The sequence below is a fragment of the Berghia stephanieae genome, chromosome 12 (genome assembly GCF_034508935.2).
Source record: "Berghia stephanieae isolate SIO BIC M18660-M18661 chromosome 12, UCSD_Bste_1.3, whole genome shotgun sequence".
NCBI classification, from domain to species: Eukaryota; Metazoa; Mollusca; class Gastropoda; order Nudibranchia; family Aeolidiidae; genus Berghia; species Berghia stephanieae.
The window spans coordinates 23999358-24022812 of NC_088371.1; the positions used below are offsets into that span (position 1 = coordinate 23999358).

Here is a 23455-nt window from a genome sequence, read left to right on the forward strand (position 1 = left end):
CTAATAGTAAAAAAAGAATCAAAATGGCGACTGAAATCCCTTCATGTGATCAAGTGAATAATATCACTATGAATGCCACGATTTGCTGAAAAATGCCAACACACACACACATGTATACACCACACACAACACACACACAAACATACACACACACACACGCACACACACACACACACACAAACATACACGCAATTAGAACATAATACTACATAACAAAACTGATCACCGCTAAATCAACAACACAACGGAAGTAATAATAATACTTGATGTCATAAATAGATGACGCAAATTGACAACTTTTTACAGTGTCAAAATTAGTTGATTTTGGGAGCCAAGTGTCGTCGGTACATATTTTATGATATTGTCTGTTTGACTCAACGAACTTTCAAACTGACCTTAAATTATAAAAGGAAATCAAGTTATCTGTTTATCTATCTGTAAAAAATACATTTCTAATTTTCAAATCTTTCAGTAGAGTTGTGCACCGTATCAATTTTTTTATTGACTCAAATAAGCACAATGTTCTCCACAATGCTATATTTTTTTAAGAAAGGATACATATATATATATATATATATATATATATATATATATATATATATATATATTTATATATATATATATATATATATATATATATATTATTTAAAATATTTACCACAATGTTTGGGGCAGTCTACATCAATGTTTCAGGCTTAATTTGCCATCTTCAGGACTGAGTTGTTTTGTTGATTGTTGTTGTTTCTTGAAGTGGTTCCGGTTTGAAGTTAATTAAGAGGAATTTGCGCCGATGGGGACACTTTCCGTAGATCTCACTTTTCATGTTGAGTGTGGCTTCATGAGGTTGTTTGATTATAGGATATTTTTCTTCCAGGCATAAGCTACATTGTTTTGATGTTGGTGTGTATCCTGTTGCTTTAGATAAAATTTTCCATGAAATGTTGTGGTCTATTTTGTTGTCTTTTAATTTAATTAAATTAAAAGACAACAAAATAGACCACAACATTTCATGGAAAATTTTATCTAAAGCAACAGGAAATTAAAAGACAACAAAATAGACCACAACATTTCATGGAAAATTTTATCTAAAGCAACAGGATACACACCAACATCAAAACAATGTAGCTTATGCCTGGAAGAAAAATATACTATAATCAAACAACCTCATGAAGCCACACTCAACATGAAAAGTGAGATCTACGGAAAGTGTCCCCATCGGCGCAAATTCCTCTTAATTAACTTCAAACCGGAACCACTTCAAGAAACAACAACAGTCAACAAAACAACTCAGTCCTGAAGATGGCAAATTAAGCCTGAAACATTGATGTAGACTGCCCCAAACATTGTGGTAAATATTTTAAATAATAATTCGCTCCATTACTACATGTCGAGCACTTTTCGTACCATATTTGTATAAACACGATCCAATATATATATATATATATATATAATAATATTATATATATATATATATATAATTTGTTGAGCGCTCATCCATTTCACAAAGAAGTGCTCAGAGCGCTTTACAGGGGCATCAACAATTCAATTTGGAAAATAGCAATGTCTTAAATTGCTTTGTAAACATATCTTCCTCATTGTTATTGTTATATTTGTTAATTTTAACGAATAATGTAAGCATTTGAGTGTATTCCTCTTAGTGGGGACTTGTGATTGTGTCTAAATGAGACTTTTAGGTGATCTCAAACTAAGGACTGTGATAGTGTGCTCTTTGAATCTACAATTGTTTCCTATTTGAACCGATTCCCCTTTGTCTTACCTTTTCTTGGGTGCTTTAATTGTAATTCTAGAACATTTTACTATCCCATTTTCTTCCCTTTTAATGGCGCTGATACGACCGAAATGTGTTGCAAGCGCCGTAAAAGTAAAACCCTTAAAAACAACAAACATATTTTTAGATGAAGAATGTCGTATTTCATTTAGAAGTTTGTTCCAGAGGAGGGTCGGGAGGTTTCTAGAAAAATGATATATAAGATTTGAAAGTTGTTTGAATTTAAGCTCCAGGATTAAGAGTTTTGGCAATTTTGGAGTCGTTTAAGTTAAAATGTGTGCATGGTGGAAGGAAAAGTTTTCTGGCCAAACAGGAAAATAGCTTTTTGGCGTTGTATGCCAATAATGATGTTGTTATTCCATGGATAGAACAAAGATGACGTCACTCTGGTCTTTGTTATTGTTTTTTTACCATCCACGTTTATGAGTAATTCTCACTAAACTGTATTATCCAAACTATAAAAGTTCATGGTTACACATAGTTTTGTGTTTTGTTATACTTCAGGATGGAATGTTGTGACCAACAGCAACACTTAACATGTAGAACGAAACATGACGCCTGTTAGGCGATATTACAATTTTTTGTGACAGAGACAATGGTATCAACGGCCATATACTCATTTTACACCTGAGTACGATGAGATAATGTGAGTAAGGAGCCTTTTCCAAGGACTCAACTGTGCGCCGAACGAGGCTCGAACCCAGTCCCTTCCAATCTGAAAGCGAGTGTCATAACAATACCTTAAGTTAGAACTTACAACGTGCGATTAAAAATCCACGATTGGTTAAGAAACTATGACGGTTATACCAACGCCGTATAAAAATAGGATTCAATAGTCTGATGTCACGCCCGCCCAGCAACGAGCAGCTTTGTTCTAAACAAAGAAAATCGGTACTTTTCATTCTTCATGCTGGCTAGAAATTTTTCACGTCATGTGATCAGAATGTATAAATGTCAAAACATGATCTTATTTATAATGTTTTTTTCATCTGGATATACTTTTATGTTCGTCTGAGAAGTGGGCGGGGATGGAGATAATGGCGTCCGCCATTGTTCCGATAGTATAGAACCAGTTACCAAGGTACTATGCGTCATCACGAGGGAAGTGACGTCACGACTGTTGAATTCAATTACGATACCGAAAGTTTCCAAACTTGCGTCTTGTTTTTAGCAGCGTGGTGTTACTACTGTAAAATTATACCTCGTCTTGTTGAAAATCAAATGATTTATTGTCATACATAGAGCTAGATTCTGGGATAAGTTTATATTTTCTAACAATGTTACATAATGTTCAATGACTTACTTGACTTATGCCTCTTGGCTCCTGGCGGAGCATAGGAGCACAACATCACTCTTCCATCCTCTTCTATCCTTGGCAAAGACCTTTGCCTCACTCCATGTAAGATTGGAGGCACAAATGGGACCCCTCGACTCAAAACGGTATTAAGTCGGGATGATTAAGATGATGAAAATGGAATTTGTAGCCAGAAATATCATGCTTAACTTGAGTTTATATGCTTTATAGATGAGAAGGAATATCATATTTTACTGTGCTAAATACCAACGTTTCATATTTTTGACCAATTTAACTATAATGTGACTTTGTAGCATCTGGTCCATCCCGACTTAATACCGTTTTGAGACGAGGGGTCACAAATTATCTTGGTGAAGGCTTCTCCTCCAAGTCTGTTTTGGACGACATCTGTTTCCTTTTGCTCTGCGGGTTCCATTCGAGAGCCTGTTTGGTTATATTACAGGGCTCCTTCTTCCGCTGGGTATGGCCAACCCATCGCCACTTTCTGAGCCTGACCTGGAGATCCATTTGCTCTTAGTTTGTTCTTGTCCAAAGATCAGCATTTGGCACTTTGTCGGACCATTTCAACTTGAGGATTTGACGAAGACATCGATTGACAAAAGTTTGTATTTTTGTTGGTGTCGTCACGCTGCCAAACGTAACGATATAATGGTGTTTTACTGTTTATTGGCGAAAGAATTGCACAATTAATTTTTTTTTAATATTGAGATTTTATAAAGCAATATCCACTATACGTACTCAAAGCGCTTTACAAGTGGGTCCCTGGCCAACAGCAACATTTAACATTTAGGACGAGACATGATGCCTGTTAGGCGATATTACATTTTTTCGGACAGAGACAACGATGTTAACGGCCAGGTACTCATTTTACACCTGAGTAAGGTGAGAAAATGTGAGGAAAGAGTCTTTTCCAAGGACTCAACTATGCGCCGATCGAGGCTCGAACCCCGAACCCGGGACCTTCCGATCCGAAAGCGCGTGTCATACCACCAGACCACATAGCCGCACTATAATATAATAGTGTTTTACTGTATATTGATCGAAGAATTGCACAATCACTACGTTGGAATGTCGAGGAGTAATTTATGTCTTTGTCGTCAATTTTATATTCATGGGTTTTAATCATATAAACCCTTAACCTTGCCACCTAGTGGAAAATCGTAACATTTGTTACGATGCAACCGTCACATTTCTTTCTAAGGAAGCTGATATACAGACAAGTGATCAGACATGGAACGAGATAAAAAAAAGTTAGCTCAGGATAGAGAAGGATGGAAAATGTTTATCTGTGGCCTATACCCTGGCTCAGGGTGAAAAAGGCAATGATGATCATGATGATAAAAACTTAAAATTCTGTAAAAGAGTTCATATTGTCGAACAATATTATGTATAGAATGTGCTTGTTGCTATTCTGTTTGAGTAAGAACAAGATATGAAGTGAATAGAAAAGTGCCAGAAGACAATAGAGAATAAAAAATTTTTCGCGGCGGTGGTGGGGTTTGAACCTGCGACCTTATTGGTACGACAACTCCGCCTGGCAGGTGAGAGCGTGGCTCTACCGTGTGAGCTATCCACGAACACAAAAATATTCGTTTCAAACTCAAAGTCATTACTAGATCCCTCTCTCACCCACTTCTTGAGACCACCGATTCGTTCGTACACCACCATCGCGAATAATTTTGACCAGCAGTTAAGCTTAATAGCCAGTATTCTCAACACAAACATATAACATAGAAACGATTGAGACATTGAGTATGCTCCGGTGTATGGGGTGAATTTTTAATTCAGAAAAGTGAGTGGAGCAGGCACTTATGTTGGTAACAACAAGATATGAAGTGAATAGAAAAGTGCCAGAAGACAATAGAGAATAAAAAATTTTTCGCGGCGGTGGTGGGGTTTGAACCTGCGACCTTATTGGTACGACAACTCCGCCTGGCAGGTGAGAGCGTGGCTCTACCGTGTGAGCTATCCACGAACACAAAAATATTCGTTTCAAACTCAAAGTCATTACTAGATCCCTCTCTCACCCACTTCTTGAGACCACCGATTCGTTCGTACACCACCATCGCGAATAATTTTGACCAGCAGTTAAGCTTAATAGCCAGTATTCTCAACACAAACATATAACATAGAAACGATTGAGACATTGAGTATGCTCCGGTGTATGGGGTGAATTTTTAATTCAGAAAAGTGAGTGGAGCAGGCACTTATGTTGGTAACAACAAGATATGAAGTGAATAGAAAAGTGCCAGAAGACAATAGAGAATAAAAAATTTTTCGCGGCGGTGGTGGGGTTTGAACCTGCGACCTTATTGGTACGACAACTCCGCCTGGCAGGTGAGGCGTGGCTCTACCGTGTGAGCTATCCACGAACACAAAAATATTCGTTTCAAACTCAAAGTCATTACTAGATCCCTCTCTCACCCACTTCTTGAGACCACCGATTCGTTCGTACACCACCATCGCGAATAATTTTGACCAGCAGTTAAGCTTAATAGCCAGTATTCTCAACACAAACATATAACATAGAAACGATTGAGACATTGAGTATGCTCCGGTGTATGGGGTGAATTTTTAATTCAGAAAAGTGAGTGGAGCAGGCACTTATGTTGGTAACAACAAGATATGAAGTGAATAGAAAAGTGCCAGAAGACAATAGAGAATAAAAAATTTTTCGCGGCGGTGGTGGGGTTTGAACCTGCGACCTTATTGGTACGACAACTCCGCCTGGCAGGTGAGAGCGTGGCTCTACCGTGTGAGCTATCCACGAACACAAAAATATTCGTTTCAAACTCAAAGTCATTACTAGATCCCTCTCTCACCCACTAGAGCTCTGTTTGAGTAAGAAATGTCTGTTTTTGTGTTGGGTGAGTGTGAAGTTTTGGGAAAAATTCTCACAATGGCTGGTAAGGAGAGGGTTAACAAGCCGTTAACATGCCAATTTTCATGCTTTCCAATCCGATTTTGCACGGTTGTAGCCTAATCCCTCCCCCTTCCTCTCTTCTACGATGAATATGAAGAAAATATATGTATTTACTCAGTTATTTCCCTCGTTTGATATAGCTGTAGGAAGGAAAATCGAAGGCCTTAAACCGAATCGTTATGATTAATTGGATTCAATAGTCTGATGTCACGTCGCCCAGAAACGGCGGCCATCGTGGTTCTAAACAAAGAAAATCGGTACTTTTTATTCTTCATGCTGACTAGAACTTTTCATATGTCTTGTGATCAGAATGTGTAAAAGTCAAAACTTGATCAGATTTATAACTTTTTTTTTCTCCTCTGGATACGCTACATAAGGGCGTCCGCCATTGTTCCGATAGTTTAGAGCCAGTTACTAAGTTACCATACATCATTACGAGGGAAGTGACGTTACGACTGTTGAAGCGTTTTGCCAGAGTGGTTCTATAACAGGTGGGTTTTTTTAAAAGTCTTGGTAACCTGTATGCAAATTTTCATGCTTTCTTTCAACCTAAATTTACACGGCTTTAAGGGCTATATGGTATTGTGGTATAACACTCGCTTTCGGGAGGGAAGGTCCTGGGTTCGAGCCTCACTCGGCTCATAGTTGGGTCCTTGGAAAAGGCTCTTTACTCACATTCTCTTAACCTACTCAGGTGTAAAATGAGTACGTGTCCGTTAACGGCGTTGTCTCTGTCGGGAAAAAAATTGTAATATCGCCTAACAGGCGTTATGTCCATTTCTACATGTTACGTGTTGCTGTTGGTCAGGGACTCCTTGTAAAGCGATTTGAGCAAGTGTAGAGGACATTGCCCTATTTAAAAGCTCTATTTTGTTGTTGTTGTTTTTGTTGGTGTTGTTGGGTTTTTTGTTGTTGTTTTCTTTGTTGTTGATTTTTTAAAAGCTTAATCCCCCCTACTAAATCAGAATTCAATAACCTTTCCCTTCCCACAGCATATTTTATCGCGTATCGATACAGCATTTCCAATGGACCGATTGATTCATAGCATAATAACATTAAATGCCCTGATTAAACCAACCTGACCTAACGCTGTTATAACAATAAAAAACAACACTATATATCATATCAAGTCAAAGTGATACTAGACTGCTAGAAGCTGTGGACTGTAAAAAAAAATGTTGTTTTTTTTAAATTGAGCTTTTATATAGCGCATAATCCACTAAATGTGCTCAAAGCCCTTTACAAGGGGTCCCTGGCCAACGGCAACATTTAACATTTAGGACGGGACGGGACGGGACGCCTGTTCGGCGATGTTATAATTTTTCGGACAGAGACAACGCTGTTAACGACCAGGTACTCATTTTATACCTGAGTACGGTGAGAGAATGTGAGTAAACAGCCTTCTCCAAGGACTCAAGTATGCGCGGAGCGAGGCTCGAACCCAGGACCATCTGATCCGCAAGCGAGTGTCATACCACTAGACCACATCGCCGTACTGAACTGCTAGAAGCTGTGGACTGTAAAAAGTAATAAACAAAAATTAATATAACAGCTTCAAAAAATAACAAAATACCAAACACGGAACGTTTCGGGCTCAAAACCCTTCTTCAGCAAACAACAACAAAAAAAATAAAGACGTAAATACATTACTAAATTCCAGATAGACGACAGAGATAATCTCTTTACGCACATTCTCTCACCGTACTCAGGTGTAGAATGAGTAGCTGTCCGTTAACAGCGTTGTCTCTGTCCGAAAAATATGTAATGTTGCCTAACGGGCGTCATGTCACGTCCTACATACATGTTACGCGTTGCTGTTGGCTAGGAACCCTTTGTAAAGCGCTTGGAGCACGTTGAGTGGATATTGCTCTATATAAAAGCTTAAGTTTTTTGCTTTTTTTTTTGTTTTTTTATTCACTAGTTCAACCAATGGAATCACTTGTTCTCTTGAGCTTTACTGTGGTCAATACACTAGACGCTACACAAACCTAAAAAATGACGTCAAACTATAAGTCCTAGAGGGTTCTATCGTTGCCATCGTTAACTTTTTGCCCGATACTCGCCAAAAAATGACGTCAAAATGCCAGTCTTTGGCCACAAAAGAAAACAAATCGTGATTTGTATTCAATAGTTCAACCAATGGTACCACTTGTTTCCATGAGCACTTCTAACGACAACTCTTTTCGGGTTTCAGTGTCAGGCTATGGATAGAACGAAGATGACGTCACTCAAGCCTTTGTTATTGTATTTTGCCATACGCGTGTGTGAGTGATTCTCAATAAACTATATTAACCAGACTATAAAAGTTCATGGTTACACAAAGTTGTGTGTGTTGGTCCGTTATACTTCCGGATGGCAATGTTGTGAGCTTCTTAGCCAAGCTCATACTATCTATAACTTAACGATGGCCATGGTTCTAGTGTCAGGCTATAGGTTAACGATGGCTACGCTGAAACCCACTAAGATCCATATTTTGACGTCATTTTAGGTTTATGGACCACCTAGTGAGTTGTCTTTTGTAGAGATCAAGGAATCGAGTGATTCCATTGGTTGAACTGTTGAATACAAATCACGATTTGCTTTCTTTTGTGGCCAAAGACTTGTCTTTCGACGTCATTTGTTGGTCAGTGTCAGACCATGAGCTTATGAAGGCCACTGTCAGTCACACAGAAAGAAGACCAAGGAACAATTTGATTGAAAGCCCCCAAGGGACATGAACAGTGAGGCGTCCGAAACAGACATGGATGCGCTCACTGTTAGACGAACTGAAAATGGCAGGCCTTACCCTATTAGGGTTCAACCGTCGTGACGTCACTTCTTTCATACCAGCGATAATGACTGGTTCTAAACTATAGGAACAATGGCGGACGCTATTATCTCCATCCCCGCCCTTATGAAACACTTATCCAACGAGCATAAAAGTGTAAACAGAGGGGAAAAAACATAAATCTGATCATGTTTTGACTTTTATACATACTGATCACATAACGGCGCTGATATGACCTAAATGTGTTGCACGCGCCGTAAAATCCTTTAAAACAAACAAACAAACGATCACATAACATGTGGAAAAGTTATAGCCAGCATGAAGAATGAAAAATACCGATTATCTTTGTTTAGAACCAAACAGCTGGTTACTGGGCGGACGTGACATCAGACTATTGACTTCTATTGGATACTCCAAGAAGATGGCCAATGACAGAAGCAGATGGCGGACGCTCGTAGAGGCCCTTTGTTTCACAACGAGCGAAGAGGATTAAATTACCTTTTTTTAAGTTGCCCTTTTATATAGCACAATATCCACTAAAGTGCTCAAAGCTCTTTACAAGGGATCCCTGACCAACAACAACACTTAACATGTAGGTCACGTATTACGATTTTTTTGAGACCGAGACAACGCTGTTAACGGTCAGGTGGTGAGAGAATGTGAGTAAAGAGCCTTTTCCAAGGACTCAATTATGTGGCGAGCAAGGCTCGAAGCCAGGACCTTCCGATGCGAAAGCGAGTGTCATATCACAAGATCGGATCGGAAGGTCCTGGGTTCGAGCCTAACTCGTCACATAATTGAGTCCTAGGCAAATGCTCTTTACCCACGTTCACTTACCGTACTCAGGTATAAAATGAGTACCTGGCTGTTAACATCGTTGTCTCTGTCCAAAAAAGTTGTAATATCGCATATGTTAAGTGCTTCTGTTGTCCAGGGACGCCTTGTAAAGCGCGTTGAGCACGTTTAGTGATATTGCGCTATAAAAAAAAGCTCAATTTAATTTATAGTAATAAATTTAAGGATAAGAAGGAAAGCAATGAAAATCAGCTTAGGCAAATAGCTTATTGTGTCATAAAGTCAACTTTAACTAAACATGAAAGTGAATTTTTATTAGTAGTGTCAAAGTGTTTCTTTTATCCTCGTCAGTCAATACTTATATTATATTAAGCTGTTTTTAATTGCTGTTTACTTCATATCTTTAAATAGCCAAGCTTGTATCACGTTTGATGCAGCCAATAAAGATTATACACGGAGATACTCCATTGTGAGGTGACGATTGTGTTGGCTTGGGTGTGTGGAGACAAGGAGGGTGGGCGAGAGAGAGAGAGAGAGAGAGAGAGAGAGAGAGAGAGAGAGAGAGGAAAGTGGAAGAGATATATATATATAGAGAGAGAGGGGGGGAGAGAGAGAGAGGGAGATAGAGGAAAGTGGAAGAGAGAGAGATAGAGAGAGAGAGAGTGAGAGAGAGAGAGAGGGGGGGGGAAGGAGAGAGGGAAGGGGAAAAGAGAGAGATATAGATAGAGAGAGAAGGGGGGGGGGAGAGAGAAGGGGAAGAGAGATATAGAAAAAGAGAGGTACAGAGAAAGATAGACAGAAAAAGATAGGGGAGAGGAAAAGATTTTGAGAGTGCCGAAAAAGTACGATAAACACAACAATCTACTTTCACTTTCACTTCCTGATGAGAGCGAATACTCGAAACAATATTGTAGAAGTTGATCATAATAATACATGAAATATTTTATAAATAGCTCCTTTTATCAAAAAAAAAATGAGCACTATTATTTCATGGTTTTTGTTTTTATAATATATATATATATATATATATATATATATATATATATATATATATATATATATATATATCGTATATATATATATATATATATATCGTATATATATATATATATATATATATATATATATATAATATATATATATATATATATATATATATATATATTTAATTTGACTCATGAATTTGCATAAATATGTTGGTATGATTGGTATCAATAATTTTTTATTATTGTTCGCATGAATACTTAGATCTATTTTTATATGATTTTATAATGTTGATTCTGTTGTTTTTATGTTGATTACATTGAATTATGTTGTTTTAACTTTAAATCTGATTTTCTCAAAATAATGTTTTTGTACCCAACTACCTTTAACTCACAACATCACAAAAACTAGTGGAAGTATTGACAACCTTTAAAAGCCATTATAATGTTATGATCAGGGATGATTGCATATTGAAAAAAAAACAAACAAAAAAACAGAAACTTAAATATCATGGGAGGGAGGGAGGGAGGGGGGGGGGAGGAGGGAGGGGAAGGGGATATTTGGGTGTGTTCCTAGGCCAACATATAAATATATCGATTAAAAATATATCGATTTGCTCTGAATAAATTATTACTATCGAATTCACTCCGATATATAAACACTCTGAGATCAGAAGATAATAATATATCATTTGAATTATATAATATACAAAGTAATAAACAAAAATGAATAGCTACCATTCCAGTACCCAACGTCCTCTGCCGTTTTTGTTGGGTTTTTTTCGAGCTTGGTATGGGTAGGTCTAGCGGCTCTTATTCTCTTCATTCTTAGTATTTTGTCCGTGCCCGACGTCTTTATCCGGAAGTTTGTTTGTTTTTAAGGGTTTTACGTCGCTTGCAACACATTTAGGTTATATCAGCGCCATTTATCCGGAAGACGGCAGATGACGGCAGTGACGGGTCGTCGGAGTCTGTCTCCGGGGTGGGTTAGCCCTTGTACAGTTTAGTGAGAATTACTCATAAACGTGGATGGCGAAAAACAATAACAAGGACATGAGTGACGTCAACTTCTTTCTATCTATTGAAGAAACGATATTGGCATCACTCAGTTCTATAGATAGAATGAAGTTGATGTCACTCAGGTCTTTGTTGTTGCTTTTTGCCATCCGCGTTTTTGAGTAATTCTCACTAAACTGCTCCAACCAGATTACAAACGTTCAAGGTTACACATAGTTTTGCGTCTTGGTCCGTTATACTTCCGGATGGCAATGTTGTGAGCTACTTAGCCACGCGCATACTATCTATATTTTTAAATTGTTTTTAGCCAGTCATTTTTATGAGTAGTTCTCACTAAATTGTATCATTCGAACTATAAACGTGTAAGTTTACAACATAGCTTTAGAGTCAGTTCGTTATATCCGACTAGCGGATGTTTTGAGTAATTTAACTTAGCGCATAGCATCACTAAGAGCTGAAAACGTTTTAGGATTTCAGTTCGTAGAATGCGACTGTACTCGTTTTTGTTTGTTTTGTTGTTTTTTTTCTTACATATGTGGCTGATGGATGTTTTGAGTATTTTATCTAAACGCATAGCATCAATATTCTACCAACCGATTCTTGGATGACCTTGACACGCATCGAGACACGTGACACGTTTTGTGTTTACCACTCGTTCAGAGGTCAAAAGGCTTTCTCTTTACCCATGTTAGTTATAGGCTTCAACAGTCGTGACGTCATTTCCCTCGTAATGACGCATAGTAACTTAGTAACTGGTTTTAAACTATCGGAACAATGGCGGACGCCCTTTATGAAATAATTCTCCGACGAGCATAAAAGTGTATCCAGAGGAGAAAAACATTATGAATCTGATCATTTTTTTACTTTTATACATTCTGATCACATGACATGTGAATAAGTTCTAATCAGTATGAAGAATAAAAAGTACCGATCTTCTTTGTCTAGAACCAAGCTGCTGGTTGCTGGGCGGACGTGAGATCAGACTACTAAATCCATTTATTGCTCACTAAAATAGATAAATCGTACTATAAACGTTAAAGGTTTTGTCCGATGGTGTATGTTTAATGTGGCTGGTGGAAGTTTTGAGTATTTTACATAAACGCATAACATCAATGTTTTATCAACGGAATCTTGGATGACTTAATAAATAACACGCGGACGTTTTGAGTAATTTAACTAAGCGCATAACATCAATAAGAGCTGAAAACGTTTTACGATTTCAGTATGTAGAATGCGACTGCACTCGGTTTTTATTTGTTTTGTTTTTTTACAAATGTGGCTGGTGGATGTTTTGAGTATTTTACCTAAACGCATAACATCAATATTTTATCAACGGAATCTTGGATGACTTCATAAATAACACGGGTCGCGACACGGTGACACGTTGAGTGTTTATCACTCGTTCAAACTCAAGACGTCAAAAAGTTTCTTCATGATATTATCTTTGCTTTGCGAGCATTAATTTATTTTGTTAAGCAATATAGATAAAATGTACGAGAGTTAAATCCCTTTGATACTGGAGTTCTTCCCCTTGAATTTTATTGACAAAAAACCGCTTGGTGAAAACTGATAATATTATCAATCCTTTTACCGCATTGGATTTATCCTTCCAATCAGGCATGACAGTTGACAATCTATCTCTTTTCTTACAAAAAAAATATCTCCAGAAACATTTGTTGCCAATAGCATTCAATAGTATGATGTCACGTCCGCCCAGCAACGAACAGATTGGTTCTAAATGAAGAACATCGGTATTTTTTATTCTTCATGCTGGCTAGAACTTTTTCGCATTTCATGTGATCAGAATGTATAAAAGTCAAAACATGATCAGATTTGTAATGTTTTTCTCCTCTGGGTACACTTTTATGTTGTCGGAGAAGTATTTCATAAGGGCCTCCACCATTGTTCCAATAGTTTAGAACCAGTTACTAGGTTACCATGCATCATTACGAGGGAAGTGACGTCACGGCTGTTGAAGCCTATTGCTCCGAAACGGTAGCGTATTGTGTTGAGATGGGGAAAATTAAATTTATAACTTGAACAATTATATAGCGCAATATCCACTAAACGTGCTCAAATAGCTTTACAATGGGATTCCAAGCTAACAGCAACATTTATCATTTAGGATGAGACAGGACGCTTGTTAGGCGTTATATAACAATGTTCTGGGACACAGACAAAGTTGATAACAGTCTGGTACTCATTTTACACCTGAGTAAGTTGAGAGAATGTGTGTAAAGAACCTTTTTTCCAAGGACTCTGCTATATGCCACTCAGAACTGCACTCGAACCAAGGGCCTGCCGATCCTAAGGCAGGGAGTTACTTGCTGTGTCTTCTATCCCCTCTTATCTGTTTTCCAATTGCTTTCTGCCTTTGTCTTGGAGTGAGATTGCTTGGTTTAGTCCTGACCTTGGTAAGAGTCCTTGGCTGAGAGGGAAACAGTCGAATGTGTAGTTATAGTTTTGGGAGATTATATTTTTTTTCCTTGTAAATCATCTCTGTTATGTACTGTTACTATTTTCATTTTTAACATATGATTTGTAGACATTTGAGTGTATTCCTCTTAGTGGGGACCTGTGCTTGTGTCTGGATGAGACTTTTAGGTGATCTCAAACTAAGTACAATGATAGTGTGCTCTTGGAATCTACATCTGTTTCCTATTTGAACCAATTCCCCATTGTCTGCCTTATTCTTGGATGCTTTAATTGTAATTCTAGAACTTTTTACTATCCCATTTTCTTCCTTTTTACTGGCGCTGATATGACCTTAATGTGTTGCAAGCGCCGTAAAACCCTTAAAAGCATAAAAACAAACAAAAATAAAATTCTTATGAGATAATTTGAGCTTTGAGGTTTTTTCTATAGCACAATATCCACTAAACATGCTCAAAGCACTTTACAAGGGGTCCCTGACCAACAGTGAGACTTAACATGAAGGACGGGACATGACGCCTGATAGGCGATATTACGATTTTTACCAACAGATTCAACGCTGTTAACGGCCAGGTACTCATTTCACACCTGCGTCCGGTGAGAGAATGTGAGTAAAGAACATTTTCCAAAGACTAAATTACACGCCAAGCGAGGCTCGAAACTAGGACCTTCCGATCCGAAAGCGAGTATTATACCACTAGCCACATAGCCGCACAAACTTTAAAATTTACAGATAGATCAAAGTTGACGTCACTCAGGTCTTCGTTATGGTTTTTTGCCATCCACGTTTATGAGTAATTCTCACTTAACTGTATTATCCAAACTATAAAATTTAAAGGTTGCACATAGTTTTGTGTGTTGGTCCGTTTTACTTCCGGATGGCAATGTTGTGATCTTCTTAGCAAAGCACATACTATCTATAGTCTGTTAAAATTAAGTGAGCGGCAATCACCCACCTGGAAATAGAAAACTGAAAAAACCCCGAGTCAATGTGAAGTTAAAAAAAAACAAAGTAGTCCTTCAGAGCCATTGGGCCCATGGAGCCGGAGTTTATTCCTGTTTCTATGGCGTGAAATGGACAAAAGCAATTGCTTGCTATCCTTTGGATAGGACGCTAGTCTATAGCAAAGCACTTTCCGTCAAATCTAATAGACTCAGCTACCCATTCAAAGTTGGACAGGGGGGTGGTCAGAAAAAAATCTCGGCTGAGCCCGGGATCGATCTTGGTCGCATTTGAAGCGAGTGCTCTATCAACTGGGCTCTCGAGACCCCAGACTTTAAGTTATGTTATAGATAGTATGCGCTTGGCTAAGGAGTTCACAACATTGCCATCCGGAAGCATAAAAGACCAACACATAAAACTATGTGTAACCATGAATATTTATAGTCTGGTTAATGCAGTTTAGTGAGAACTACTCATAAACACGGATGGCAAAAAACAATAACAAAGACGCGAGTGACGTCAAGTTCATTCTATCAATAAATAAACATTATGAGCGAGACGATGTTTACCGTCTTGACACGGTTTGACATAGATACACATCGTCTGCTATTAAAACCCTATTACCTCTCTGAAAGTTTTCCGTCCTTGTATTACAGTTTCACGTTACACGTTATGAGTTAGCCCTCTCCTTACCACCGACAGCAAAATCGTAACATTTGTTACGCACGACTCAATATAGATTTGTTCTTATTCAGATTTATTTGTACATCACAAACCTTGAATAATGATCTGTGTTTAATTAGTACATAGTATGCGCTTGGCTAAGAAGCTCACGATATTACCATCTGGAAGTGTAACGGACCAACACACAATACTCTTGTGTAACAATGAACGTTTATAGTCTGGTTAATACAGTTTAGTGAGAATTACACATAAACGCGGATAGCAAAAAAAAAATAAAAAAAACAGTAACAAAGACCCGTGTGAAGACCAACTTCAATCTATCTCTATGTACACAAAGTTGTATTGTAGAGAGATTGTTTGAGTTTAAAAAATCAATTTTCTTGCTGATTAAGCCTGCCATTTTGGGAAAATACTGAAATGATCGGTATGGAGAGAGATAAGAGAGGTTGTGATCGGAGCCATGGTTAACTTTTAGCCTGACTGTGGCCCTCGTAAAGTTATGGCCTGACACTGACCAAAAAATGACGTCAAAATGCCCGTCTTTTGCCACAAAAGAAAACAAATCGTGAGTTGTATTCAATATATCAACCAATGAAATAACTTGTTTCCATGAGCACTACTAACGATAACTCACTAGGCGGTGCAAAAAACAAATAATGACGTCAAACTGCCAGTCCTTTTGGATTTCAGTATCAGGCTATAACATAACGATGGCTACGGCGATACACGACTTTGTAACTTATTTATTAATCAAGGGACTGAATAGGCTTCAATAGTCGTGACGGCACTTCCCTCGTAATGACGCATAGTAACATAGTAACTGGTTCTAAACTATCTGAACAATGCCGGACGTCCTTATGAAATACTTCTCCCTGACGAGCATTAAAGTGTACCCAGAGGAGAAAACATAATCATGTTTTGACTTTTATACATTCTGATCACATGACATGTGAAAAAGTTCTAGCCAGCATAAAGAACAAAAAGTACCGATTTTTTTTGTTTAGAACCAAGCTGCTCGTTGCTGGGCGGACGTGACATCAGACTATTGAATCGTATTAAGCAGCAAATCCTCGTGTGTTAACATTGACTCAAGTAATGTCCTTTTTTAATAATGTCAGTTGGCAGGCCAGTGACGAGAGTGGCTGTGACGAGTACACAAGTTGAGCTCAGTACTCACGGACTATAAAACTTAACTCAACAGCAATAAACGTGAATGAGGCAGGCAGCAGTAGGATGTGAACACTGCTGCTGTTCAGTGCGAGGAAATATTATTACATTTTGTTATAGTTTATTGTGTCTTCAAGGTTGGTATAAATTTATGCTAGCGATTAGAGGTAAAATTCTCCCATAGTTAGGAGGGAGGCACTTACTGTGTCTTCTATAACCTTATAGATAGAATGAAGTTGACGTTGTTATTTTTTGCCATCCACGTTAATGAGTAATTCTAATTACAACTGTATTATCCAGACTATAAAAGTTCATGGTTACACAAAGTTTTGTGTGTTCGTCCGTTATACTTCCGGATGGCAATGTTTTGAGATTCTTAGCCAAGCGCATACTATCTATATCTGTTTTCTAACATGCTTTCTGTCTTTATCTTTGAAGGGGATTACTTGGTTTTGGCTTGACCATTTTCGGAGTCCTTGGCTGGGAGGGAAACAGTCGAATGTTTAGTTATAGTTTTGGGAGATTATATTTTTCCCTTGTAAATCATCTCTCTATTGTTATTATGTATTTTAAACATAGGATTTGTAATCATTTGAGTGTATTGCTCTAAGTGGGATCTTGTGCTGTTATCTGGGTTAGACTTTTAGGCGGTATAAAAATAAGTACTTTGATAATGCGCTCTTGGAATCTATTGGAACAAATTCCTCTTTGTCTTTCCTTTTCTTGCGTGCTTTAATTGTAATTCTAGAACTTTTTACAATCTCCTTTTCTTCCTTTCTACCGACGCTGATATGACCTTAATGTATTGCAAGCGCCATAAAACGCTTAAAAAATAAGTTTTAAAAAAACACACAAAAAACAATCAGATAGAAAATAATGTAATCTCAAGCAATCAATTGAATACCCCAGAATCACCATAGAATATTAGAAGTTTCCAAACACTCAGGGTATTGTTCTATGAGGCACACAAGACACGTATTTTCCTCTTTACGCCAATAAATAGGTGACCAAAAGAAAAAAGCCGTTTCACTGAATGATCAAAATCCTATTTGAACCAATTCCCCTGCGTCTTACCTTTTCTTGCGTGCTTTAGTTGTAATTCTAGAACTTTTTACTATCCCATTTTCTTCCTTTTTACTGGCGCTGATATGACCTTAATGTGTTGCAAGGGCCGTAAAACCCTTAAAAACAAAAACAAACAGAGGTAAAATTAACAGTACCGTCAACAGGGGCTACTTAGGCCACCCCGGGTAATTTAAGCCACTTACTGAAAACAAGATTGTTTATTTTAAAAGATAAATTACATATAGCTTTTATCTTTCAAATAATTAGAACCCAATAGATCTAATAAGCACTCATGAATTTAACTTTTTTAAAAGCAACCTTTTTTATTCTGCTAAGTGGCCTAAGTAACCCCGGATGGCCTAAGTAACCCCGGATGGCCTAAGTAACCCCGGATGGCCTAAGTAACCCCTGTTGACGGTTACTAGTGGAGAACCCGAAATATCCGAATCTTCCTTTGATGTCCACCTTCACTTTTGAAAATTTTGACACGAGCGATAACAATAACGATAACTCACTCAATCCTAGGGATTTTTGCTACTTTTCAAAATTGGAAAAAAAATGTATTAAAAATGAGCATGTGTATATATATTTTTTTATTCATCAACCATGAACATGTAGATATTAAGAACATTAGCTTTGATAATACTACGCCTATAATTTGTGTCAGAAAAATGTAATAAATAGGCAAGGGGGTAAAAGTAACCCCGGGCATACAACGGATGTTGTCGGTTTTAGGACTGAGTGAGTTAAGGTAAAAATTCAGCAGTGATCTAGAGAAGAAAAAAAACTTGAGCTTTTATATAGTGCAACATCCACTAAATGTGATCGATGCGCTTTACAAAGGGCCCCTGACCAACAGCAACACGTAACAACATGTAGAACGAGACACGATGCCTGTTAGGCGATATTGCAATTTTTTCAGACAGAGACATGGCTGTTGTCGGCCAGGTACTGATTTTACACTCACGTACGGTGAGAAAATGTGAGTAAAGAGCCTTTTTCCAAGGATTCAACTATGCGCCGAGCGAAGATCGAACTCAGGACCTTCCGATCCGAAAGCGAGTATCATACCACTAGAACACATAGCCGCACTACTACTACTACTACTACCACTACTACTATTACTACTACAACTACTCCTACCCCTACTACACTACTACTACTACCCCTACTACTACTACTACTACTACTACTACTACTACTACTACTACTACTACTACTACTACTACTACCACTACTTCTACTGCTACTACTACTTCTGTATTGCGGAGATTAGCATAAGTCAAGAAGACACTTTTGAGCCAATCAACGATCATAATTGGCCTAATAATAAAGTCGTTAAGTGCGTGCAAATTGATCTGGCAACAAAGAGGTCAGATGACTGATTCCCAACATCAAATGACAGATCATTATACCCTAGCAGATTTTATCAATAATAATAATGATGATAATAATAATAATAATAATAATAATAATAATAATAATAATAATAATAATAATAATAATGAACGTTGGTGGTGGATGGGGTCGACTGCATAGCGATAGATGATGATGATGATGATGATGATGATGATGATGATGATGATGATGATGATGATAATGATGATGATGATAACCAAAATAATAATAATAATAATAATAATAATAATAATAATAATAATAATAATATGGTTTTTATATAATCCTTACCCCGTATATCAACAAACTCAAAGCGCTTAACACTAACGTGGCAACTTTCACTCAAACATACAACCACTCAAACATGCAATATGAAACAAAGCAATATCATTCTACTGTGTTACACATTAAAAATAAACATTTTAAGATGTTTTTAAAAGAATTCTGCATCTTTACTATGTGCGGCTATGTGGTCTAGTGGTATAACACTCGCTTTCAGATCGGAAGGTCCTGGGTTCGATATTTATTGCTCGGCGCATAGTTGAGTCCTTGGTGAAGGCTCTTTATTCCCATTCTCTCACCGTACTCGGGTATTTTAAAAAATGTAATACCGCCTAACAGGATGTTAAATGTTACTGTTGGCCAGGGATCCCTAGTAAAACGGTTTGAGCACGTTTAGTGGATATTGCGATATATAAAAAATCTCAATTATTGTCTCTGATTTATCTTGGAATAATTAACCATTTGAGTCAATGGACGAGAGAATTGCCCTTAATTAAAAAATGTTTGCAAGTTATTTGTGTATCAATCTGTGAAAAATAGTTTTATAAGTTTTTGATTTGCCATTTTCTCTGTGCTGGTTGGCAAAAATTAAACCTGGGGCTGTACGGAATTATTTTAACCCTCTCCTGACCAACTATAGGAAAATCGTCACATTCGTTACGATGCAACCAACATATTTCTCTTTCAAATTTCTTTTGTACATCATAAGTTTTTTTTAATGAACAGTATGTTGTAGAACATGTTTTACTAAATAAATTATGTATCGGAAGAACTTTACTGCTATTGTGTTTGAGTGATAAAAAATATATTTTTGTGTTAATTGGGTGTGAAGTTTTGGGGAAAATCCTGAAAATGGCTGGTAAGGAAACAGTTAATCTCCAACCCCTTTTTAAATAAAAGTCAAACAACTTATTTTTATGAATGAATAGGGATGCGCTGTTTCTATGGACGCTTGCCGTGATTGAATGTGTGTGTGTGTGTGTGTGTGTGTGTGTGTGTGTGTGTGCGTTACTTCGAGTGTGTCAGTCTGTTTCTAATATCCAGTTAGTAATTTGTTTCCATAAATCTCTGTCTAGTGCAAGTGTTCTTAGCGGGTGGTTGGATGGGAGCATCACCCTTGAATCATATACCTATGATGTTCGCATGGGTGTACGATCCGATAGTGATGTCGTTTCTTCTTCTCTTTACTAGCCTATCCTGCTTCTTTGGTTTGTGATTGTATTTTTGACAGGGGATATTTTTTTTCTGTAAATCTTCTGCCTGTTTGTTCTTGGTTATTTATAATTTAGCTTATGATATCTTTAGGTTATGATTTTGATTTACATTTGTACTATTTTTGTTAGATTGCTTGTTTTTTTGTTTCAGCGGTCTCTCATATAACCTCAATTGTGTTGGAAGAGACCTAAAGCAACAAAGAAACAAGTGTTCTTAGCTTTAGAACGTTATCTTGTCATCATACTTATTTCCCACCTGAAATCCTAGACATTACCAACAACAACAAATTTGGTCAACTATTAAACATTTATATTTCAACTCAGTTAACACAATAATGTACGCGTTGAAAGTCACCATATATTGTATAAAATCTGCAGTGATGGGCAATCCGCCTTTTGCAGATAAAGACGTTGAACTTGTACGTGTATAGAGCATTGAATTCGCGTGTCACATAGCAAGAAACAGCAAAATAGATTTTAAAAATAACCATACAAATCCTTCATGAAAATCCAATTGACCAGGAGAGGGGTAGATTTTTTTTCATTTATTTATTTATTTTATAATCTTATTTTCCTCTAAATCATACAGTTTTTCAAAAGTTTTTATGTCGTTTTTAGGGGGTTAATTTTTTTTTGTTTGTTTTGTTTTGTTTTATCATGTCTTTAATTGCTAGTTGCGCTACATCTTCGTACGTACGTGCGGTAGATCAAATTATTAAAATTAAAATAAGGGGAGAAAAATATTTGTACAACTCCAAACATCTAATCATTTACGGAGAAATTGAAATTGAGTACTTTGTTTTCGGTTTTTTTAATTATTTTTTTTGTATACTTTCTATTTTCCTCGAAACCATGCAGTTTTTCAAAAATTATTATGTCGTTTTGTTTTTTAGTTTTGTTTATGTTTGTCTGTTTGATTTGTTTTGTTATTTCTTTAATTGTTAGTTGCGCTACATCTTATATGTTACATATTAATACACTTAAAATAAGGAGAAATATATTTGTACAACTCCAAGTATCTGAATATTTATACGTAGAAATTAAGGGGGTTTTTTTTAGCTTTTTTTATTTAGGCAATATCTACTAAATGTGCTCAAAGCACTCCACAAAGGGGCCTTGGCCAACAGTATCTCTTAACATCTAGTACAAGACATGACGCCTGTTAGGCAATATTACAATTTTTCGGACAGAGCCAACATGTTAACGGACAGGGGTTACTCATTTTACACCCCGAGTACGGTGTAAGAATGAGAGTAAAGAGCCTTTTCGAAGGACTCATATATGCGCCGAGCGAGACTCGAACCCAGGACCTTCCGATCCGAAATCACAAGACCACAAAGCCGCATAATAAATCTCTTCTAAGATGGTTTATGTTTGTGGGACTAAAATAGACGTGGCAAAATAGACACTCGTTTAAGGTAGCACGTCTGAGCGTAGCCACCGTAAAGTTATAGCCTGACGCTGACCACAAAAGGACGTCAAAATGCCAGTCTTTGCCAGCACTAGACGCTGCACAAACCTAAAAAATGACGCCAAACTGCCAGTCCAAGAGGGTTCTTGTGTCAGGCTATATTATGTTAACGATGGCTACGGTCTGACTGGTACAAGAGGTCTGAGGTTCGATTCCCACTCGAGGCACCGAATTATTTGGGATGATTTTTCATGTACTTATCTTTCTTTTTTTTTCTTCTTCTTTTTTTTTTTGTTGTTGTTGTTCTCTTGTACTGTTTTCATACACAACCTTACATACTAAAATAGAGTGAATTTAAAAATTTTTTCGATGTTATTAGTTCAGAAATCACAATAATTTTTGCGTTTTATGGCTTCAACTTTTTTTTATTATTATTTTAATTTGGAGAGATGCGTTTCAAAGAGACGGTCCCTCAAAAAAAAAAAAAACAACAACAAAACCCGAACATTTTCTTGGCTTCGTTTGCGCCGGGTTATTTTTTGTGATATATGTTGAAGGATACTGGGTAATGTAAATGTTCCTGCTCGAAGCTCGAAGAAAATATTGTTGATAAAGGGGAAATCCGAAACGTCCACATTATCTGTTTTCGTTTATTTGATTTTGTTGATAAAGGGGAAATCCGAAACGTCCACATTATCTGTTTTTGTTTATAAAATTTTGTTGATAAAGGGGAAACCTGAAACGTCCACATTATCTGTGTCCTTTTATTAAATGAAGCGTATATTCAATTTCACATTGTTATTTATTTCGAAGGAGGATATTTTTCTCTCAATAGATTTCTACATCATTTAAAAATTATAGATAGTATGAAATCACTCGGATCTTTGTTATTGCTGCTTGCCATCCATGTTTGTGAGCAATTCTCACTAAACTGTATTAACAGACTATAAACGTTCAAGATTACACATAGTTTTGTGTGTTGGTTCGTTACACTTCCGGATGGCAATGTTGTGAGTTGCTTAGCAAAGCGCTTACTATCTATACATAGTTCGAAGATGACGTCACTCAGGTCTTTGTTATTGTTTTTTGCCATCCGCGTTTATGAGTAATGCTCACTGAACTGTATTAACCCGACTATAAACGTTCATGGATACACACACTTTTGTGTGTTGGTCCGTTATACTTCCGGATGGCACTGTTGTGAGTTGCTTAGCCAAGCGCTTACTATCTATAGGGAAATCATCTACATAATTTTTAATTTTGAGGGGG

General features: G+C 37.2%; 1 protein-coding gene across 1 annotated transcript in view; it reads left to right on the forward strand.

The window, feature by feature from the left end:
- Nucleotides 1-16860: 16860 nt before the first annotated feature.
- Nucleotides 16861-23455, forward strand: part of LOC144958166 (uncharacterized) — a gene marked incomplete in the record, with an annotated part of 170196 nt that continues 163601 nt past the window's right edge. The window contains 1 exon segment of the mRNA XM_078889934.1: nt 16861-16953.